The 8,796-nt window shown below is 40.2% G+C and overlaps 1 pseudogene; it reads left to right on the forward strand.

Annotated features, from left to right (window-relative positions):
• Window positions 1–566: 566 nt before the first annotated feature.
• On the forward strand, window positions 567–988 carry LOC129076050 (60S ribosomal protein L26-like; annotated as a pseudogene).
• Window positions 989–8,796: the final 7,808 nt, after the last annotated feature.

Here is an 8,796-nt window from a genome sequence, read left to right on the forward strand (position 1 = left end):
GCCTCCCTTCCATCCTCCAATTTTTGCCAGAGAATCACTCTTGTAGCCTACCACAGCCACTTTCTAGAAACATGCTGAAGAGACATGGGGAAGTAGTTCAGTCTAGCCGAGTGGGCACATCACAAAGCCATCATAGGTCACATGCTAGGACAGCTATCTCCTTAACGCCCAGTTTGACCCTGAATGAAGAAATTGGTAACAGAAACGAGTTATATCCAGAACTGAGAGGGGCCGCTTTGCTAGCAGAAGTAGTGTTGAACCATAGAGGCAAAGGAAGGCAGTGCATCTGGATAGGATGCACTGAGCAAACGACCTGGGAGGAGCAAGCTCCCAAGCAGTAGAGGAGGTTGAGGGGAGGTCTTAGGCCCAAATGGTGGATGATAAGCCTGTATTCCTATCAAAAGTTGGGGAAACCCCATTCCAGGTTTCCCAGCTGGACTATCGGTGTTTATTGAGAAATGTTTATTGAATGAATCAGTCAATCAACAAATGAATTCTAACTCATCTACTAAGAAAAGCTTAGTGCTCTTCCCTTTTGCCACCATCTAGAAGCAGCAGCAGTCAAAATGAAAGTCAATCCCTTTGTGACTTCCGACCAGAGGAAGAACCATAAAAGGCATTTCCATACACCTTCCCATGTTCACAGGAGCCTTATGTCTTCTCCTCTTTCCAAAGAGCTGAGACAGAAGTACAATGTCCAATCCATGCCCATCTGAAAGGATGATGAAGTTCAGGTTGTGGGAGGGACACTGCAAAGGGCAGCAAACTGGCAAAGTAATCCAGGTTTACAGGAAGCAATCTGTCGTCTACCCTGAACGAGTGCAGCAGGAGAAAGCTAATGGTCCACTTGTTCCTGTGGGCTCGCACGCCAGCAAGGTGGGTATCACTGGTCTACTGCTGGACCAAGACCACAAAGAGATCCTTGAACATGAATCCAAATCTCACCTGACAGGGCAAATACAAGCAAGAAACAATTGAGAAGATGTAGGAGTAATCTTACACACAACTTTCATTAAAAACTCAAAATGAACAAAAAAAAGGTTTAGAGACCTATGCTAAATTCTGGGCATATGGTGGTAAATAAAATGCATCCTCACCAGGTGGAGTATCTCTGCTGGAAGATACACAAGGGTCAAACAGCTCAGGCTACAGTCCAAGGGTTCTCTTAAGATCCGTTGACTGACAGAAAACAAATTGGCTGTCATCAGTCCCTTGGTGGGTATTAAATACTTCCTTGTTGCTGCACAGAGGACACAATAGGACTTGTGTGACTTCCAACACAAAATTTAGAGCCAGAGCTGAGTGACTAGTTGAAAACTTGGTGATTACAGAACTCTAAATATGGCACATCTTGAATAATCGATGATTGAATCATATGCCTTTATGTTCAGCTAATATCAAATGCCTCAGGAAAAGGTTTAAAAAAAAACCTCAGAATTTGCTCACAGGCTTAGAGTGATTGAGTTATGCTGTGGGCTATGGTAAATCCATTGCAGTGCTAAAAATAGATGAAGGGCAGTTTAGAAACCCTGGGGAATTTTATCTGCCTCATTCAAGCATCCAGAGATGCTGCTTACATAAGCACGACGCAAAGGGCACTGAGGGAGATGTGTAAAAGGTGACAACTCAAATGGAAACAAATAAAACCAGTGAGCAGTCAACAGCAGAGCTCAGAACTGGTCCCTGTGCAAGGAACTGAACAAGAAATGGGCCTGTGAAGACCACAGAGTACAGTGAACTTTCCGATAGCTTCTGAAAGGCAAATTTGGAAACCTCCTTCCTGAGAAAGCCACAGCCTCCAGCTGTTCTCTCTCTATGCATTCAGGCAACGACCCCCATCCCAGCCCCTCACGGGTGAGATGGGGCATGTCTCAAGGACAGAGCATGCCTCTTTCCTCCTAGAGATATTGGCTCCTGCTGGACCTCCAGGCAGAGCACCAGAAAATCAGTTAAGAACCATTTTTCAATGTGATTCAGGCAACTCATAGGTAAATACAGACACCCAGAAATTTCCAGGAGTTCCCCTTGGCCAAGTTTACAGCCAAGTTATTTTATTACACAAGAGGTTTTCAAAGGGTATCATTATCTTAAGGTTCCAGGAAAGGTCTGTTCCTGGTCTCCAACTGCCTGTGGAAATAGTCTAGGATAAGCTGGAAATTCAGTTCACCGCCAAGGGTGTCAGCATTTTAAAACATTCTAACAAACTCAACAGCACCATCTACAAGGACTGCATAATTTGCAAAATTTCTCGCTAAGTCAGCTGGCCAAAACAGAGCCCATTGCTTTGGCTTCCGTACAATGCCATGCTGTAGCTGGGAAGTATTTTAAGTGGATAATGAGTAGTCTCTTCTCTCAATGACTATATTCAAATAACTTCCATTGCCTAAAATAAGCAAAGTTCCCAGTCAAGGCTGCCTTAGGAACCCCTGGTCCCTCAACTAGAGCTTTAATATTCAGGAGGGTTGGGGTGGGGAGGGACAGCTGAGGAAGGAGAATAATAGATCTCCCTTCTCCAGTGATATTTAAGAAAGCATTGCCTAATAAAGATTTCCCAGCTCACACATACACATGCACAGCAGCGCGCACACACACACACTCAAACTCACACAGTTCACACTAGCTCTGAGATATGCAAGACTTAAACCCTGCATCCAAGACTGGTGGCAAGGTTTTTCCTTTATTTAGTTACCACACCACCACTAAAATTATTTGGCAACTCAAAGTGGACTTTTTATTTTAGTGAAAAACACACCAAGAAAATATTTCTCTGTGTTTTGCCCCTGAGAAATACAATTATCCATGGACAGTGCGTGCTCTTGCTCTCCCCCTCTGTCTCTCTCTCAGAGTAAAGTGGCAAAGCAGATGGAAGTTCCTTCTGTGAAGAAACCAAATTCTATACTCTTTATGTCCAACCTCCATTACCTCCATCTCTATAATTTAAGGTACCAACAGGCATGCAATCAATGCTTGATTAATTTATTAAGTGAGCTTCTCCTCCAAGTTACTTTCAAATCTTACCACTCCAGCTGCGGTCCACAGGAACAGCACGGGCATCGTGAGCTGGTCAGACCTGCGCACCCTCAGGCCCTGCCACAGGCCTCCCAAATCAGCACCTGCACTTTAAGAAGATTTCCGGGAGATATGCGAGCACAATAAAGTCAGAGAAGCACTGTTTTTTAATACATTTTGATTCTTATACTTTTTCTATTAGTAGATCATATCTTGCCATGAGGGACACGTTTTTGGGTGGCTAGTGAGTAAACACTGACATTATTGGGCAATAACTGCAGCCAGGATGAGAGAGCGTGCGGTACATGCGAAGAGAGTGACACAGGGAGAAAAAGTTGGCTCCAGGTCAGACCTCACTCTGGCCTTTAGGTCCACGTTTTCTGTCACTTGACTGCTAAGCCAGATGTTGCTTCTCAGAAGCAGCACTATTGGCATTTGAAGTCTGGCAATTTTGTGGGGCTGTCCTATGTTCCGCAGGGCATTTGATGTCCCTGTCTGCCACCCAGGATGTTTCCAGTATCCTGACAACCTAAGAAAACTCCTACACATTTCCCAACACCTGTGGGTTGTGGCCCTGGCTCACAGAAACTGGCATCTTGTGGTGTTCAATTAGAGATTTTGAGAAACTAGTTTCCTGGGATTTGTTTCTTTATTTAAATATTTAAATATTTATAAAATTCTTTGAGAGGTTACATTTTATTTTTATTTCAGTCAGAGGCTATAGCTATGGCTTGCCTAAGACTGAAAAATAAGGTCCTTGCCTCCTAGCAGCTGACAATCTGATTAGGGAAATAAGGCCTTAGCTGTCCAAGACAATCTAAGATTAAGTTTAAAAATGACGAAAAAGAAAAAGACCTAGATTCATTTTCTGACATTATACAGCTTATTCCTTGTGATCCCTCTGGCGTTCTCTAAGACTCTGTTCCCCCATCTTTAAAATGCAAGTATGATTGAGCAATGCATGCAAATCGCCTAAAGAACGATATATGCCTAATAAATGTTAGCCGCCCCATCAGTCACTACCTCCTCCAAATCAGTGAAGAAATAGGACAAAAATGAGATGTAGAGAGGATGTACATAACAGAAGAGACAGCATTCTAAGCACGAGGCACAGCCTAAGCAAAAGGTTGGTGTTGGGAGTGAGCGTGCCTGTGGAAGAAACTGTACAGGATTCTCAACCTGGGTAACGTGAAGGGTTCAAGTCAAGGATATAAAACAGGTGAACATATCAAAGTAAAAATGAGTTTGCAGTTGCACAGAATCTCCAGAGGATTTTTAAATTTCTTCAGTATCAAGACTTTCAAAGAAATGAGAAAAAAGTAAGCCTTCAGAGAAGTTCAACTTCCCACCAGTGAGCACAGATGTATCTATTACCAGTCAATGTCTTTACGAAGCCTGAAGAAATGAATACACAGTGTTGCTATGGGACATATTTTAATCTTTATTTAAATTCAAACCTGTCATATAATTTATTTCCAGCTTCACAAAATGCTTTTTAAACCCACACCTGGGCTAAATCACATAGCTGATAAATAAGTATACACGCAGGAATTCTATATATTTAGTTCTTCAATTATATGAAGTCCACACTTTTAGCATAAAAAAAGTATTTTACAAAGGGATCCCAAATTATCTTAAAATGGCTAAGGAGCTGTTGCTACTACTACTGAGTTAAAATAGCTTGCTGTAGCATTCTTGCCTCTGTTGCTCATTAGTAAAAGTAATATAACACCCAGCAGAAAAGAATAACTTGCAAAGCAATTAATTAAGGACCTATCAAGACTCTTTTTGCCACCCCCAATCACATCTTTGTTATGAATAAGCTTTCTTGCCGACATAAAAGTCACTAGTTCTCCATATGTAAATAATAATGCCCTTGAATTTAAAGTGATTAAATATCAGCGAGCAAATTTCAATCCATTCTTCCTGATCTAGCCAGGATATTGAAAACAAAGAGCATTATTGTCTTGCTTAACCTAGCAAATTCAACCCAATGGTACACACTCCGAATTCCGAATTAATTTCCAGGTTCACCTTCCCTCCTGAGGACATTAGCCAGAATGCTATCTTTAGTTATAACACACACACACACACACACACACACACACACATTATAGTAATTAAAGAAACCACCCATTTCCTTCCTCCTAAGTTCCAGGAAGCCACGTTATTTCTGTGGACCAATTTCTATTTGCCAACTGTTCCCCAGAGCTTTTAACAGAAAATAAAATGTACTAGAAGCTATTCTCCAAGTGACAGCCAAGAACACATCTCCTATTCTCTCCTCCCATTAGAGGTGGGGAAAGTGTGTGTTTGTGTATATTTAAGACTTACACATTTAGGATCTTGTTAAATCCTGAAAGATTTAAAGCCCCACAATCTCCTGGAAGGAAATGTTGTAAGAGACCTCTAGTCTCTAAAGTTAGCTGGATTCTTTGCAACATTCACCTCTTATTTTCGCTCCTCTAATTATCCCTTTTAACTTAATACTGTTTATTTTTATATCTCTTCCCATTTTCTTCCCTCATACCATATTGTTTACAACTTGTTTAAAAAAGAATATATTTACATATATTCTGTCTTAATTTTAACTTCTCAGTAGGGGGGATTTTGGTGGGTCCTTTTATCATTTTCCTTCAGTCGAACTAGAATGAAGTATCAATATAATCTCTAAAGTAGCAATATTAATCTCTAACATACAGCTGCTTAACTATATCTCTCTACCCATCCTTAGGTCTTAGGAAAATACAAAGATTCATCTCTACTGAAAGTCACATATAGATCATTTCATCGCATGAAGGGTGGTAGGGGGACTTCTGATTGGATCCAGGAAAGATATCTTCTGTCACCTAAAAGGTTGCCGAGGCAACGCAGACCCGAGCACTTCCCCACACTCCAATCTTTCTTCTCTTGGTTCTTGTCCCTCACAAATACCTCCCAGAGGGCCAGATTATTTTGTTAGAGAAGCCCCAGGCTGCTTAAAACCCCTAGCAGTGTAAAAGCTTTAACAAGGTTTTTGTAACTGACTCTTATCTTCCTTATTATGACCAATACACAAAAAAAATAATCTTCCCTTCCAGCTCCTCAGATGATACCCTTTATTTCCTGTCCGAGTCAGGTTTCTGAGCTGAAGGCCCACCCAGGGCTCTACTTCCTGCTTCTCTGTAAAGAATTCATCATTTCCTGTGACCTTAATACCAGCTTTCTACCATGGGCTCATGTGGTCCTTAGATTGTCCCTCCATTTGTTCACCTCTTGCTAACTCTTTACTCCTGACCTTATCTCCTAGACCTGGCATTTCCTCTTGGATCTTTGCTCATCACTGCCTCTCCCAGCCTTAAAGCCACCGTTTTCACAGAAGCCATTCTCAGGAGCTCAGGAGATTTCATAGGAGCTTTCACAGGAGCTCAAGCCAGTTGCAATTTTTGAATGTCCTGTTGATTCTTCACCACCACCTGCAGAACTCTATGCCTTTTACAGGCCTAGAACATCACATTTAATTAGGAATATTTTATATCTGAATTGTGTTGCTTATCAACTATGAGCAATGCCCTTGGGTTTTTTGGGGGTTTGTTTGTTTGTGTTTGTTTTCTTACAATGAGCAAGATTGCCCCTACCAGCTACCTTCCCCTGACTTCTTAGGTTAGATTACTTCCTCTAGTCATTCTTTCTCATAATAGCCTGTATTTTTTGTTACTGTAATTATGACCAGTATAACAAATGGTTTGTCTAATTATCTGTTTAATAGTTTCCCCCTCCCAGAAACCTATAAACTTTATAAGACTGGGGAAAAGCCAGATAGTTTCTTCTCAAATGGTTCTCCTTTCTTCCTACTCTGCCTTCTTCATTTTCTGTTGCCAACACAAACACAGGGCTTGGCACATATTAAATGATCAGTAAATACATATTGAATGCATCTCAAAAAGGAAGAAATAGGAACTATGGAAAGGGATGGGTATGTTAATTAACTTAATTGTGGTCAATATTTCACAATGTATACATACCAGGTCATCAAATTGTATACCTTAAATATATATACTTTTTAATGATCAATTATGTCTCATAAAACTGGAAAGAAAAAAATACATATTGAGTGGGTGAATGAAGGAAGGAATAAAAGAATGAGATCTTCTCTGTTCTCTTATCCCAGCTCTTCTTTCTTCAGTGCCACACCCAGTTCTTACCTCCAATCATGACAGCAAGTTCACCCTGGTAGAATGAGGGAGGCTTATGCCCTGCCTCTGGCCGATGATGTGGACATCTTTGAGGTCCTTCCTGGGACATTCAGGGCACAGTCAAGATGGTAAGCCATTGGTTTCACTGCAACAATGCATCGTTCTTTAATATCTTCCATCTCTCTTTATAAGTGCTCTCTACATCTCTATGCCAGCACATTATATAACCTGACATCTTTGAACCCTGTGGTGACAGATTTTGACATACGTACAGGAAACCCTTCTTCAAACATGAATGGGATTTGGCAAAAGATTGCTTTTCTGTACTACTTTGCAAAAGCCACTAATGTGGGTTGTACAATAATAAATTATTCAGATCATAAATCTAAAGAAATCTGTTCATCATGATCAATACAATTTAAGTGAATTGGTGTGTGGGATTCAGTTTTTTATAATACAATTAGTTTTGAAATATTCAAGTTAAGGATACTAAGATCATCATAAAATGTACCGAGTCTCCTGATTTCCAAGTAGGAGCATACTGCATTTTGGTCTTATAATAAATCTAAATTATATTCTTTTCCTACTTAAATAAAAATTCCCTTTTTTCCCATTAAATCTTGCCTTCTGGTATTACTAAAGCCCTAGCTGTTGAAAAATATTGGAAGAATGATAGAAAGTCAGCTAAGGCCTTTTGCTGATGAATTTAAACTGTCTCATCGAATGAAAATTTATTTTTTTAGTAATTATATCATAAGTTGTCCGTTTTGAAAACTATCCCCTCTAAACCACAAAGAATTTTACTTAAACTGGTAATTTTTTTTCTAATTAGAAACTCCACATTATCATTCTAATCATATGTCACAAATAAGCTATGTCATTTCCTTAAAATTATTTTTGTGTTCTGCACTTGCCAAGATAATATATTGCCTCCTATTTTCAAATTCTTCTGTGCTTGAAGAAGTGATGTTTATATGGCTCATTAAAAGACTACTCAATGAATCCTTGTGGTGCTATCGTTGAGTTTCTCAACATAGGCTCTATGGATACTAAGACCAGATCATTCTTTGTGGTGGAAGCCGACCTGAGTGTTGTAGAATGTTCAGCATTATCCCTGATCTCTGCCCACTCAGTGCTAGTAACACCTCCCAACTGGAACAACAAAAAATGTTCTCCAGATATTGCCAAATACCCATGGGACAGCAAAATTGCCTCTGGCTGAGAACCATTGTTTTCTTCCACATAAGAAGGTGTCATTAAGTCACCTTTTATTTCTCCTTTATTCTTTATCAATAATACAGACAATGATTCACTATGTGCCAAGCAAGCACTTCACATTTAGTAATAATCTCACTTAATACTCACCACAAAACTATGACACAGGCCTTACTATCCCCATTTTATAGAAGGGGAAACAGAATTGAAAGGTTAAGTCACTTATAAGGATACATTTGGGGGACAATTCCAGGTTGAACTGAGACTGGAGACTAGTCTCTTAATCTCTGTACCCAGCCAAATGAGGCTCTTTAGTCAGAATTCCCAAATTTAGGTCCTGGGAAGATCATATCAGCTTCCTGAGCCCTTTCCTCCTGCTTAAAGTTATATCAATGAT

Source organism: Pteronotus mesoamericanus, unplaced genomic scaffold (assembly GCF_021234165.1).
Source record: "Pteronotus mesoamericanus isolate MK-2021 breed Mesoamerican mustached bat unplaced genomic scaffold, CSHL_Meso_final contig_56, whole genome shotgun sequence".
NCBI classification, from domain to species: domain Eukaryota; kingdom Metazoa; phylum Chordata; class Mammalia; order Chiroptera; family Mormoopidae; genus Pteronotus; species Pteronotus mesoamericanus.